Below are 8,855 nucleotides of genomic sequence, written 5' to 3' on the forward strand. Positions count from 1 at the left end.
TCTCTTTGCTCAATGGAATCAAGCCAACAACAACAACAATGGTACATGCAATTTCAATAACTTTAACTCGGCTAAACCACTCAAGTTTAGTGGTTCTGAGGGAGCAACTGGGCTTCTTCAATGGTTCGAGAGCATCGAGAATACTTTTCGCCACGTGCAGTGTCCGGATAATCGCAAGGTCGAGTTTTCTTCAAGCGTGTTTCAGAAGAGGGCTCTTACATGGTGGAATGGGGTAATGAGAGACTGTGGTGCAGAAGTTGCTCTAGCACAGACGTGGGCTGAACTAAGAGCTCTTATGATGAGGGAGTTTTGTCCTCGTCATGAGCAACGAGCGTTGGAGAAAGAGTTTGATGATTTGAGGCAAGATAGTGGCGAGCACAGGGCATATACTGATAGGTTTGAGGAGTTGAGTCTACTTTGCCCGACTATGGTCGCCCCACTCGACAAGGCTATCGAAAGGTACATCGACGGCCTGCCTGACTCGGTACAAGACATTATCACTGGTAGCAACCCTACCACACTCCGTCAGGCAATCGAGTTATCAGCGACATTGACTGAGTCGCAGATTCGGAAAAATAAATTACACAGGAAAGGTGACAAGGGCAAGAAACAGTCGTCTGACAAGGAAGATAGCAAGAAAGGTCAAAACAAGAATGGAAGGGATTCTGGTTCATCGAAAAGGGGAAAGAAGCGTAAGGCTTCCCAAAACTATGCTGTCACTGCCCAAGCTAACCAGGCAGCTCCCAACCAAGCCGCACAGCCTCCAGCAAAGAAGCCCTATTCAGGAAGTGCACCTTTGTGCAATCGATGCAACAGTCACCATCAGCCGCAACATCAGTGTCGTTTCTGTACTAACTTTGGGAAGTCAGGTCATCTTGCCGATGTTTGTCGGTTTGCTCAAAATCGCACGGTTCAGAACCTGGCTCAACAAGTTGCTCAGCCTCCTGCTCAGCAACAGGGTCAAGCTGCATGACCAAACCACCTACCAGGTGCTTGTTATAACTGTGGGGATCTGACCCACTACAGAAACCGGTGCCCAAGGCTAGCAAACCAGAACCAGAATCAGAATCAGGCTCAGGCTCGAGGGCGAGTCTTCAACATGAATGCTCAAGAGGCACAAGCAGACAATGAAGTGGTGAACGGTATGTTCTTTATTAATAATCAGCCTGCATCTGTTCTTTTTGATTCGGGTGCCGACAAGAGTTTTGTGTCATTGTCTTTTGAGCCAATGCTTCGCGTGTCTAGAACGAAACTAGGTAAACCTTTGACAGTAGAGGTTGCTAATGGTGAACCCATTGTTCTTGATTCTTTTCTCCGCAACTGCCAGTTGAACCTTAACGACCATATTTTTCCTATTGACCTCACGCCAATGCAACTTGGAAGCTTCGACGTTATTGTGGGTATGGATTCTCTTGACTCGAAATGGGAACAGGTTTGAAAAAGGAGGTTATCTAAGCATCGCGCAGAGATAGTTTGTTCTGAGAAGATTGTTCGTGTGCCGCTGTCGACAGGCGAGATCCTACAGGTTCGTGGTGAGAAGCCTGCCGGTGGTCTCAAACTCATGTCTTGTTTTAAAGCACGGAAGTATCTACGGAAGAACTATGTGGCTTTCTTAGCACATGTTACAGCAGATAAAGGCAAGAATAAGTCTATTTCAGATATTCCTGTCGTTCGGGATTATTCTGAAGTTTTCCCTGAAGAGTTACCTGGTCTACCTCCAGCACGCCAAGTCGAGTTCCGTATTGATCTCGTACCTGGTGCAAATCCCATTGCCAGAGCTCTATACCGTCTTGCACCATCTGAGATGCAAGAATTATCTAAGCAGCTTCAGGAACTTTCTGACAAAGGTTTCATCCGTCCTAGCTTTTCACCTTGGGGTGATCCCGTTCTTTTTGTCAAAAAGAAGGATGGATCTTTTAGGATGTGTATCGATTATCGTGAGTTTAACAAGCTCACCATCAAGAATCGATATCCCCTACCCCGCATTGATGATCTCTTTGATCAATTGCAAGGCGCTTCTTATTTTTCAAAGATTGATCTGCGATCTGGATATCATCAACTCCGTATGCATGAAGAAGATATTCCCAAGACAGCATTCCGCACTCGTTACGGACATTATGAGTTCACAGTCATGCCTTTCGGTTTGACTAATGCTCCTGCTGTTTTCATGGACTTGATGAATAGGGTCTGCAAGCCTTATTTAGATAAGTTCATCATCGTTTTCATTGATGACATCTTGATATATTCTAAGACGCAAGCTGAGCATGAGCAACATCTTCGTCTTACGTTGGAACTCCTAAAGAAAGAGCAACTTTTCGCCAAATTCTCCAAGTGTGAATTCTGGCTTAAAGAAGTTCAATTCTTAGGACATATTGTCAACGAACAAGGTATTCATGTGGATCCCTCCAAGATCAGTGCGATTAAGGATTGGGATACACCTACTACTCCTACTGAAGTTCGTTCTTTTCTTGGTCTAGCGGGTTATTATCGCCGCTTCATTGAAAACTTCTCAAAAATTGCAGTTCCTCTAACTGCTCTAACTCAGAAGAACAAGCCATTTGATTGGGGAGTCAAACAAGAGGAAGCGTTTCTGACTTTGAAACAAAAGCTTTGCGACGCGCCTGTCCTAACATTGCCTGAGGGCAATGATGATTTCGTCGTTTATTGCGACGCATCTAAACTAGGTCTTGGCTGCGTCCTGATGCAAAGAAACAAAGTCATAGCATACGTATCAAGGCAGTTGAAGATACATGAGAAGAACTACACCACTCATGATCTTGAGTTGGGTGCAGTTGTCTTCGCTCTTAAGATCTGGAGACACTATTTGTACGGTACAAAATGTGTGGTTTTCACGGACCACAAAAGTCTTCAGCATATCTTCAATCAGAAAGAACTCGACATGAGGCAGCGACGTTGGGTTGAACTTCTAAACGACTACGACTGCGAGATTCGCTACCATCCTGGTAAGGCGAATGTCGTAGCCGATGCTTTGAGTCGCAAGGAACGTACTAAGCTTCATTGTGTTCGTGTCCAATCTGTTATTCAAACCGATATCCAAGCACGTATTTCACAGGCTCAACAAGCTTGTGTTTTACAAGGTTTGATGGATAAGGAATTTCCTTATCACATAACACCTGCTCTTGAACTGAAAGACAATGGATCGTATTACTTCATGGACCGTTTGTGGGTCCCAAGCCAAGATAATCTTCGTACCTTGCTTATGGATGAAGCCCATAAGTCTCGTTATTCTATTCATCCTGGCTCAGATAAGATGTATAAGGATCTTCGTATCCAGTATTGGTGGCCTGGTATGAAGAAAGACATTGGCTTATACGTATCCAAATGCCTTACTTGTCTTAAGGTTAAGGCTGAACATCAGCGTCCTTCCGGTTTATTGGAGCAACCAGAGATCCCAGTTTGGAAATGGGAAAATATTACCATGGATCTCATTACTAAACTCCCGCGCACAAAGAAAGGTCACGATGCCATCTGGGTAGTTGTTGATCGTCTTACTAAATCAGCGCATTTCTTGCCAATCCATGAGGATTTTTCTGCTGACAAACTTGCTCAAATCTATGTGGATGAAATTGTAGCTCGACATGGTGTTCCTTTGAACATCATTTCTGACAGAGATGCTCGTTTCACTTCTCAGTTTTGGAGAACCATGCAATCCGCTATGGGGTCCCAACTTAATCTGAGCACAGCTTATCATCCGCAAACAGATGGTCAATCTGAAAGAACAATCCAGACACTGGAGGATATGCTTAGAGCTTGTGTGATCGATTTTGGTGGTAGTTGGGATTCACATCTTCCGTTGATTGAATTCTTCTACAACAACAGTTATCACTCCAGCATCAACATGGCTCCTTTCGAGGCTCTCTATGGTTGAAAATGTCGTTCACCAGTCTGCTGGAATGAGATCGGAGAGGCTCAGCTTACTGGACCTGCCCTCATTTTAGAGACAACAGATAAGGTTAAGAAAGTTCGTGATAACCTCCAGACAGCTAGAAGCCGTCAAAAGAGTTACGCGGACCTAAAACGCAAGCCCTTGGATTTTCAAGTCGGTGATCGTGTATTACTTAAGGTCTCACCTTGGAAAGGTGTGATCAGATTTGGAAAGAAAGGAAAACTTGCACCTAGATACGTTGGACCATTCAAGATCGTCAAAAGAATCGGTAAGGTAGCCTACAGACTTGAGTTACCTCCTGAACTTGGAAATGTTAATCCAACCTTTCACGTGTCCAATCTCAAGAGGTGTTTAGCTGATGAAAACCTCCACATAACGCTTGACGAAATTCGTGTTGATAAAACACTGAAATTTGTCGAGAAACCGGTAGAAATCATGGAACGTGAAGTCAAGTGGCATAAACGCAAGCGCATTCCTTTGGTCAAGGTTCGTTGGGAATCTAAGCGTGGACCCGAGTTTACTTGGGAATGCGAAGATCAAATGAAGGCAAAATATCCGCATCTTTTTCCACGAGTTTCCTCTAAATAAATTTCAGGACGAAATTTCCACAAGTAGGGGAGACTGTAACATTTGTGCTTGTAATCATTGTGAACAGTTCAGTTATCAATAAAACAATGTTATTTTATCCCAATGTTTGTTTGGTTATGTTTTACATTTTTCATGTTTTGACTTTTGTCCAATTTCAAACTCTACATCGCTTTCTGGAGAATTATACGCAAACTGGTGCGTAAACGTACTCAGTTTAATGCGACAAATACTTCGGAACATCAACATATACTCAACATACCTTAAATAACCTTTACATAACTTAGAAATAAGTTTTGAAGGCTTTGGTATGGCAAAAACAAGTTAATTCGCTTACAGGGACTAAACTTGACAAACTGCGAAAGTATGCCAATTTGAACTGTAACGAACATTCTGGAACATGTCCATAAGTTAAACATACCATAAATGTCCTTTACATAGCTTAGAAATAGGCTTTGAGGGGTTTGGTATGCTAAAACAAACTTTTGGATCATTCAGGGACTAAAAGTGTCAAAAAGTGCACAAGTTTGCACTTTCGCGCATAACTTACGTTCTGAATACATCTGGACATCCAAAAATTTATGTAAGAATCCTTATATTATGCCTTAGTGTTTGGCATGAGAAAAATCCATTCGTCGCGTCATTTGGATCGTTTTTCGCGCTTATGCGCATTCCGTCGTAATTAACCGAACATCGCGATCGTACGGCCAAACCAACCAACATCCGACATATTTCTGAGCATGTTTCATGTCCACAATGTTTAGGCATCATTTTAGGGCCTTGAAGTTGGCTTTACGGGCCTTAGAAGTGTCGGAAATGGCTTAAACATGCAACAGGGACCAAAACTGCCATTTCTGAAACTTTGTGCAGATCAGACATAGCCAGGCGGCCCGCCTGAGTTTTGTCTGATCCTGATGCGGGCTGCATGGCCCCTACAGTTGCAGAAACTTTGTTTTCTTGCACGACTTGGCCTTTCAAACATCCCAAAGGGCAATGCCCTTTCACAATCTGTAGAGTTAGGGTCACATTAAGCCACCACAACATCTTGACAAGTGTACGGCTTGGATCGTGGCACGATATTCAAGAAACGATCCCAACGGCTTTACTTTTCCTATAAATACCCCCCCCTTTGGTTAAAACCCACAAAAATCTGATCTAAAGCTCTAAGTTGGAACCTTTGTTTCATACCTGAGCCATTTTGATCTAGATTAGCATTCGGGGACCCTTCGTAAGTGTTCTTTCGTTCTTTTATTCGCTTTTCGAGTCCGAAAGTCAAAGTTTTGTTTGAATTTCTGTGTGACCAGCCTATGGTAAACATGAAGTTCATGGAACTTCATAACGTAAGCGTGATCACGATGGTTATAGTCCATGGCGACTATACCTACTGATTACCACGTTAACAAGGCTCAGTGACGAGTCGTAGTTTCGGCCAAAATGCGCATTCTTGCGTATTTTATAACCAAACTACTCGTGAGCATCAAAGCCGTTTGTTTTGATGCCAAACATGTTTTCTAAACTTAGTTAAGCATGTGTTAACATGCTTAGCTCGTCACTTTTAGTATAGTGCTTATATAGGGTCGTAAGGTAAGCGATCTAAACAATCGCTTACACTTTCGAACCCGACCCATTTGGTCGATCATTAGGATCCAACCAAACACATTAGGTGACCATAGCTGTAACCTTCCGAGGTTATACCTTGTGGTCACGATGTTAGGCGTTCCAAACGCGTCCTACGCGAACAATGCGTTAAGGTAGCATAAGCTACCTAAACGGGTCGTAATGGGTCGCAAGCACTTAGGTTAGGTTTCATTTTAGTATGTAGGCTTTGTTAAACCATATTACACGAGTCTCCATACTCGTTTGGTTTACAAACCCGCATACTATCCGATCCTTCGATTTTGGTCCGGTATATTAATATAGCTACCTATTAGGTGCCGTTTGATATCCCGTGATCTCTAGCATTATGTGATTATTACACAAGGAATTCAAAGCAATCTCAGGTTAGTACATTGAACCCCACGTTTACTGTTTTCCAAACTGTTTTGGGGTGAAACACATGTACCTACTTGTTACTTTCATGCTTTCCCTGTTTTCACATCATATACCTGCTATGTTAGTTAGTACATTATAGTACATGTTTTCATTACATTTCATGCTATGTATGCCCATTGTGTGCGTACTTAGTACATCGCTTTACATTACATTTCATGCTATGTATGCCCATTGTGTGCGTACTTAGTACATTGCTTTACATTACATTTCATGCTATGTATGCCCATTGTGTGCGTACTTAGTACATTGTTTTACATTACATTTCATGCTATGTATGCCCATTGTGTGCGTACTTAGTACATTGCTTTACATTACATTTCATGCTATGTATGCCCATTGTGTGCGTACTTAGTACATTGTTTCACATTGCATTTCATGCTATTTATGCCCATTGTGTGCATACTTAGTACAATTGTTTACATCACATGCCTTTATTTTGGTATAACATTTGGTTTGTTTAACATGGAACAATACATTCATTAACATTGATCACGCCATTCGTTAGTAGGTAGTGGTACCATAGGAATTGACAACTCCCGTTCCTGAAATCCTGGGTTGTTTGGATTGGAAGGAATGACCGAATTCGATATACATAACTTAGATAAACCTTTGATTTGTTTAAGGGTTTATCGCCACAGTCTCAAGGCTTGGATGTATGCATTTTCACAATACTGCATAAATGTTAATATCAGTAGAGCATGCATTGTCCCACAAAACATAACGTTAATTTAAACCATGTTTTACTTCAACACCTTGTTTTGTGCATTTTACATATGGTTTAGTTGATACATCTCACTTACCATACAAGATATATTTTGGGTACACATTACATGATCTACATTAAACATAAACATTTTGACATTGATATACATACTTGGTGGTTTACATTGAACATAGACATTTCGATATGGTTTACACAATAACACTTGACAATTGATTTATACATGAACAATTTACATGGTGGTTGGTTTGGGTAAATGGTTTGAGTAACGTGGCGTATGTAATATGATACAAACATGGTGGATACGCCGCTGGTACTTCCTATATATAAATGCTTGTATAATATTACATATCGTAGCGTTATCTAAATCATTTCAGTTTAGACATATTACGTTTTACACAAATAACATATTCTTCACAAGACATTATTTTTACAAACAACTTATCTTATACAAACTCATTTTTACTAGGTTATTCATTTAACCTTACATTATTCTCTTATTTATACATATCATCTGATCTTATCGTTTTTCATACGATTTACAAAACAAAAACAAATTACAAGGTTCATGACTGACTGTTATTAAACGTTTTCTTTAAACTCAAGTCATGAATCCCATTTTCACAAAACCTATGTATCTCACAGGCATTTTTATGCTGACGTACCTACTTTCACATGTGTTTTCAGGAGCTATCGTGTAGGATGACAATGGTGACACTAGGGCGGACCTGTGCCTTAGAGTCTAAAAATGAAGATAGTCTAGTTTAATTATGTCACGAACTCTTTGTTTTCCTGTTTAAGACAATGTATTACGCTTGTTTGATAAATAAAATGTAACTTTGATTTCCATGGTTATGAAACAATTAATTCTGTCCCCAACACTCCCCGGCGTTTCCGCCGCGGTTGCATGTTATACGCGGCCGGGGTGTGACAGAAGAGTTGGTATCAGAGCCATTGGTTATAGGGAATTAGGTTATTAGTAATGCTTTGACCTAGACTATAACTTTCTAGGACCCTAACACAAGTTATCTTGTGTTTAGATTTTAAAACATGCACATCACCTATCCTTAGGTGATAACCACAATGGGAACTTCGATTCCGAATCCGCTTTGAAAATTAATCATCTGTTCGAGGATGATTGATTACTAGGTTTTGAACCCTCTGTTATATGGTTTTCAACCCTTTTGAATTTTCAAAAATCTCGTCAAGTTTTTCGGGTTTTAATAGTGTGAACACATGCGAACTGGAAGAGTGAATGCCTGTACCCTGGGTTTTCTGTCTAAGGCTAGAGTGTTCGTACAAATCCACATAATCGGACTAGTCACTCTTACCTGGGAACTCTTGGGGTGAGTGTTCACTTATAGGCGAACATGTCTTCGCGATACATTATTTTTGACCCGCTTACTTTGACTAGACATTTCGTGTCGCTTGTTTGCTTTGCGATGCGTAACCACCATCTTTGCTTTTGTTGATTCTGTTTCATCTCATTCTATTCATCCAATCATCTCACTCGTTTCCTTTCATGTTTTCCTCTTTTAGAATGCCTCCTCGACGCGAACACCAGCTAGCAACTGCTGAGCTGGCAGAAAT

This window comes from Helianthus annuus, chromosome 12 (assembly GCF_002127325.2).
Source record: "Helianthus annuus cultivar XRQ/B chromosome 12, HanXRQr2.0-SUNRISE, whole genome shotgun sequence".
Classification (NCBI taxonomy): Eukaryota; Viridiplantae; Streptophyta; class Magnoliopsida; order Asterales; family Asteraceae; genus Helianthus; species Helianthus annuus.